The following is a 7,071-nucleotide window of genomic DNA, read 5'->3' on the forward strand; positions in this document are numbered from 1 at the left end:
TCATAAGGTACTATGAGAGAGAGACTACAAAAACAGACCAAAATGTTTCCATTTGCAAGCAGAATTTAAAGAAAATAGAGAGGGTTAAGACTTACTGGGTTGGAAAATAAAACTGTTTCTCATCCTTAGCCTTGCCAGCTGCTAGAAGATTGTGAAAGTAAGAAACAGGCTCAGGATAAGTTACACCAAGGGTGTGACTATAAGATCTTTTGTTAGAACCTCAAAAATATTTAAGCTGGTGATGCCTTGAACTTCTCAGCAAGACAAAAGGGCTTCTGAGAAGCTTAGTGGCTGTATTAGTCAGCTTAGGCAACCATAATAAAATACCATAGGCTGGGTGTCTTAAACAACAAAAATTTATTTCTCACAGTTCTGGAGGCTAGAAAATCTAAGATCAAGGTTCTGGCCAATTCATTTTCTGTTGAGGGCCCTCTTTCTGGCTTGCAGATGGCCACCCTTTCACTGTGTCCTCATGTCGGGGGAGGTACATGTGAGCTCTCTGGTGTCTCTTTTTATAAGGACACTAATCCTATATAGATCAAGACCCAGCCCTTATGACAGCATTTAAATTTAATTACTTTCTTACAGGTTCTATCTCCAAATACAGTCATATGGCAGATTAGAGATTCAACATATGAATTTTGGTGGAACACAGCTCAGTCCACAGCAGAGGTATTATTTCACAAGCTGCCTAAAATAAATATGTCTTTGGGGTTATGAATGAACCCCACTAAGACTCTGTATTAGTCCATTTTCATACTACTATAAAGAACTGACCAAGACTGGGTAATTTATAAAGGAAAGAGGCTTCATTGACTCACAATTCAGCATGGTTGGGGAGGCCTCAGGAAACTGACAATCATGGCAGAAGGTAAAGGGGAAGCAAGGCACTTTCTTGACAAGGCAGCAGGAAAGAGAAGTGTTGAGCAAAATGGGAAGAGCCCCTTATAAAACTATCAGATCTTCTGAGAACTCACTCACTGTTCACAAGAACAGCATGGGAGGAAATGGCCCCATGATCCAATTATCTCCACCTGGTCTCTCCTTTGACGCATGGGGAAAATAAGGATTCTGATTCAAGATGAGATCTGGGTGGAGACACAATTCCTAACCATATCAGATTCAAAGAAAACCTACAAAATTTTAAGAGAACTGTATTGACAAAAGCACCACCTGCTTGAACTAAAAGATAAGGAGACTTTACAAAATGAAAAGAGGCCTTAGTACCATCAAAAGTTTTTATGGTCTGGAAGCTGGCTGAGAAAGCTAGTAAGTTGCAAACACGGATCATTCCTTATTGATTAAAAAAAAAAAGGTATCTCAGAATGCAGAACCAAGAATTATGTAAAACATGGAACTAGGTAACCACTCCCAAAAAGCAGAATTAGGTCCAAATTATACTCAATGTCTCCAGAAAGGAGAGTCCTGACAACACGTCCCAGGCGAGATTTCAGAATGCTTCCCATTTGCTTCCTGTTCTTCCTTTTGTGTGTGTATGTTTTTTGTTTTTATTTTATTTTTTCAGACTGGATCTTAGTCTGTTACCTAGGCTGGACTGCAGTGGCACAATCATAGCTCACTGCAACCTTAAATTATGGGCTCAAGCAATACTCTTGCTTCAGCCTCCTGAGTATCTAGTACTATATATGTGTGCCACTATGCCTGGATAGTTTTATTATTTTAAAAAATTTTTGTAGAGATGAGTTCTTACTATGTTGCCCAGGCAAACTCCTGGCCTTAAGTGATTCTTCTGCCTCAGCTTCCCAAAGTGCAGGTAATACAACTGTGAGCCACCATGCCCAACTGCCTCTTCTTTTAAAAAGGGAATGCCTCCTGAAGCTATCTGTTCCCTTCACCACTTTATTTTGAAGTGTAGTGAGGACAGGTAAATTTTCATTTTAGTTCATAAGTTTTTAGATTAAAAAGAGTCACACTGGAGGTTCAAAACTTGAGGTGCTTCATTAACATCTGGACTTGATTAGATGATTAATCCTGGACTCCACATCTGAAACCAGAATGGGATGGATGAGACTTTTTGGGGAGGCGGTGAGTACATTTTTGCACCTCTAATGGATGTAAATGATTGTAACAAGGCAGCTGACTGTGGTAAATTGTTTGCAAAGATCACATCACTCCCTCTCATTCCTATGCTCTTTTGCAATGTGACTTTCCTATTCCTTCCATCAAGTTGTCAAGACCATTTGTTCACCACTTGAATCTCAGCCAGTCTTGTGACTTGCTTTTATCAGTAGATTGCAGCAAGTAATGTGATGTGACATCAAAAAGCCCTGCAGTTTCTACTGTTGCCGTCTTGGAACCCTGGGACCTCCATGAATAGAAGCCTGAGCTAGCTCCTTGAGACTGAGAGACTAAATGGAGAAAAATGTCTAGGTGATAGACATCACCAACTGCCAGAATGTGAATGATGCTGGCTTGGATCATCCAGCCCCAGGAAAGCCACCTGACTGCTACAATCACATGAGTAATCTCCAGCAAGATCAGCAGAACTTGCCAGCTGAACCTAGACCAAATTGCTGACCCACAGGATCATGAGCAAATAAAAGTGGTTATTGTTTCAAGACACTAAGTTATATAGTAGTTTGTTATGCAGCCATAAACAACAGATATATGTGGCTAGAATGGCAGAGTTTATTTCCCTTCTCTAACAGCATGCTGCATTAGCAATAGGAACAGGACAGGTTGGGGTCATTTTCCTCCAGTGGAGATTATCATGGCATAGGCAAAGGCTTCAGGGACTCATTTCTCAGCTCAAACACTAGGATATAATTTTAGGACATCCTCAAGACCTCTCCAGGTACACCATTCCCCATTTCTCTCACCTGCTCTCTGATGCTTGACATTGCTTTAGCTGGGGGCTAAGACTTACACTACACAAATTAAAATACATTACTTTAAAATATTCCATTGCATTAAAATGCAAAACTCTGGTGAGAAGCAACCCACTAACTTAAAATTTCCCCAAGATTCAAGTAACTGTCTTCAGATATTCTCCAAAGAGCATATTCTGAGAGAAAGAGCACTAGTCCCCTGGAAGAGGGCTTAGGCTAAGAGAAGCCATTGTTTGCCTAGACTTTGTGGAGAATAAAGACCTGTCCTGTGCCATGGGAGACTAGCAGGACCACAGGAGACCCTGTCCTCTTCGTTTTATATCTTCTGAACTGCTCAGACAGAAACATGGAAAGGAATACAGCAATAAGATACCTGCTTCTATCTGCAGGGCTTTCCAGGGCCTGTCAGAGTTGGGTATTTCTCACTCTACCGTATGGCTACTGGGCATCTTATCTCTCATCCTGTGAAAGATCTGTCACAACCATAGTGTGGAGTTTAGCTGATCGCTAGCTCTAGGGTCTAGGGTCCTCCCTCTCTTCCACCAGCAGCATAGTGGTAGGGAAGGAAAGGCTCAGACTAAAAAGTTTGAGATGCTCTATCTGACACTGGAGCTATGTCTACTGGTAATTTCTGAGGGAAAGGTACCTGAGGTGAAGGAGCCATAGTATGGGAAATGACCCAGCATGGTTGCTTCAGGTCTAAGCAACTGTAATGATAATTTTACCAGACTGTACTTCCATATTTAAATGGCTACTGATTTTCCAGCTTACGTCTGAATTGCCTGGCTTTTGCTTGGCTACAGATATGATATAGTTAATTCTGTAGTTTTAAATTTAGTAAAAGCTCTGGCATAAATACACAGCTTCAGAATGCTGGATACAACTAATGGCCACATGTACTATACACGATAGTATTACCCAACAACTGAAGTAACGGCTCATGAAATGACTCTTCTAACTCCAGTTATTCATTTCCTTCTCTTTCTCCAACAGTAGTGACACTATACATTGCAGGGTTATTTCACTCCTCATCTGAACCTTTGGCCTAGTGACTTATCCCTTGAGGCATGCTATAATCACTAAGAAATGTTATCCCTGTCACGTCTTATTGCTTAATTATGGTTCTATTTTAGGCTCCTGGAATCATTTGGCTTGAAAAGACCTCCCTTATGTGTGATCTCTGAACAAGCCTCCATGTTGAGTTATCCTTGACCTCACAGTTTGTTCCATTTACACCTTGTTCTGACTTAGGCAATACTAACTGCCCCTTGGCTCCACAAGACCTTGAATAATTGTAATGAGCTCTAACATTTATGTTAACGTTATTTTTCATCTAAAAAGACACCATCAACCCTCAGTCAGAAAGGTCTATTCTTAATCTTTCCCAATACTTGATGGAGTTTTACACTGATGAATCTCAATGGGTCCCCTATTTTAAATCCCTCTTTCCAATTCACTCTTGTCCTGGGGACTATACTTTTCAAACTCAAAATCTGCACATATTTATTTATTTTTTTAGACAGACTCTCACTGTGTTGTCCAGGCGGGAGTGCAGTGGCATGATATCGGCTCACGGCAACCTCTGTCTCCCAGGCTCAACTGATCCTCCCATCTTAGCCTCCGAGTAGCTGGGACCACAAGTGCACAACATCATGTTTGGCTAATTTTTTGCATTTTTGGTAGAGATGGGGTTTCACCACATTGTCCAGGCTGGTCTTGAACTCCTGAGCTCAAGCCATCTGCCCACCTCAGCCTCCCAATGTGCTGGGATTACATATACTGTATTAACATAGATATTTTGGGTTTTTTTGTTTTGGTTTAGTACGTGTTGCTCCATAGTGCTAAAGGCAAACTGAAAGATATGCCAGGTCCTAGGCACATGCAGAAATTTCAAAACAACTGGATAGAATAAAATTAAGACTGTTCTACATATTTGGGACTTCTGGAGGATACATTCATGTTCAGTGTTCCAATCACTTATTTTGCTTTCCAGTAAGACATTGTTTCATATCAGCCTGTTTTATAAGTGTAAATCTTATTGCTTCAATTTGAACTATAAGCTTCTGAAGAACAAAAAGCAGAGATCATATGCCTCTTACTCTTATATAGCTCTGTCCCTATAGATAGCTATACTCAGTTGTTTGATCAATTGCATAAATAAATGATACTGTATTTTCAAGACAGCTGTTTGGGATTAGGTGCTTGCAAAAATAGCCTGACATTAAGATAAAGGCAGATCGGAGAACAGTGTCCGGCTTCATCCTGCCAGAGAATAGTTCAAATCAGGCCTAGGATAGATCTATGTTGAGAAAGGGTATAATTATCCTGATCCAGAGTGGCCCCAGGTCTTGCCTAGCAGACTGAGTTACATCTATCAGGGCATTTTTAAAAGCTGACTTGGCTCCTTAGAAATATAAAACTAAAAACATCATTTATAAAGGTCACTGGGAATAGCCTGGGTCAAAATAACTTGAGTCCATTTTGTGTCAATGCCATGAAGAGGAAGTTGCTTAATACTTAGATAAGTTCCTTGAGAGTACTATCTTGCTAAACGCAAACAAAGAATGAGAGGTTGAGAGCTGATTTTTTACTCTATAATTCAAATGCCTATCCAGAAATGAAATACGCTGTAGGAATTCCAGTAAGAGGTTATCATCTGACTTGAAAACCAGCTGTCTTCAGTGAGTACAAAGATTTACCACCTGCAAGTGCTGTAATTCAGCAGAACTATGCAGAGGTGAAAAACTCAAGTTTTTATTAAAGTGCAATGAGGACTGTGCTTTAAGAAATTTTGCTTCTCTGAAACCCCCCAAAATGGCTCTAATTTAAAGAAAGGAATAGAAAATCAAGATATAAAAGCCTTTAAATTCAGGAATTTAAGCTTATCCAAGTAAAAGTGTAGTTTAAGGTGAGAATTACTAAAATTTGGTAAAGACTGTCTTTTAAATGGAACAAGTGAGATAACACGAAGTAAGTGGCCCCTGGATTACCTTTCACATCACTAAGAATCCTAATACATCTTTGCTCTAGCAATTTGAGAAGTGGAAGCAATGAGGAGAGATGTTTAACCCCAGAGAGGGATAGCTCTACAAAGTGCTGCAATAAACTCATGGCAGTAATTTTTAACCAATAATTTCCTTCACAGAAATTAACAATTATTGTGAATTTATATATCAAAACCTTTCAACTGTATTCTATTTTAAATATGTCTACATCAGGGCTCTCCTGGAAAAGCCAGTGCATATGGTCCTCATACCAATGAACCCTCCCTTCTCATTCACTTGCTCTTATTCCCCCCACACGTGGGATACAGCTGCCTTTGTATAAAACTGATGCAATATGATTTTGTCACTTATATCATCACCTGAGCACTCTGATACCACCCTAGGAAAGCCAAGCAAGATAACATTTCTTTCAAAATAATGGGTTCAGTGGACCTTTTACAGCCATATTTAAAGCACTTCTCTCTCTCTCTCTCTCTCACACACACACACACAGATACAACTTCCTCAACAGGTTATAAAGCAAAATTTCCAAGTTGAGGGATGCAGTGCAGTGAACTTCACAGCCTGAAATATGGAAGTGACATATCTGGAATACGAAACTTCAATTTTACTAGCACTTTAAATTTCAAAAAAGCCCATTGGCCAATAAGCTGCTACTGAAATCTTTGGCTCTCAAATTCCTCACTATAAAATAAAATAAGGCTGGGCATAGTGGCTCAGCACTTTGGGAGGCCAAGCCAGGTGGATCATCTGAGGTCAGGAGTTTGAGATCAGCCTGGCCAACATAGCGAAACTTCATCTCTACTAAAAATACAAAAATTAGCCAGGTGTGGTGGCAGGCGCCTGTAATCCCAGTTACTCAGGAGGCGGAGGCAAGAGAACCGCTTGAACCCAGAAGCGGAGGTTGCAGTGAGCTGAGATCACACCACTGAACTCCAGCCTGGGTGACAGAGTAAGATTCAGTCTCAAAAAAAAAAAAAAAAGATTAGATTATCTCTGAAGTCTCCTCTAACTTATATTTTTTTCATGGTTCTCATTTCTTCATGTATCTTTGAAGTGTTTAGACTGAGAATTAAGATTGCACATACCTACATTTAACCAATATTATAAAACCTCATTGACAACAAATTTTCCTTAACAGAGGCTTAACCAAAGTAAATAACTGTATATACCACAAGGAGATCCAAGATGCATTAATGCCACACATTGCTTAAGAA

This window comes from Sapajus apella, unplaced genomic scaffold (genome assembly GCF_009761245.1).
Source record: "Sapajus apella isolate SASKATOON/1434 unplaced genomic scaffold, GSC_monkey_1.0 scaffold25, whole genome shotgun sequence".
NCBI classification, from domain to species: Eukaryota; Metazoa; Chordata; class Mammalia; order Primates; family Cebidae; genus Sapajus; species Sapajus apella.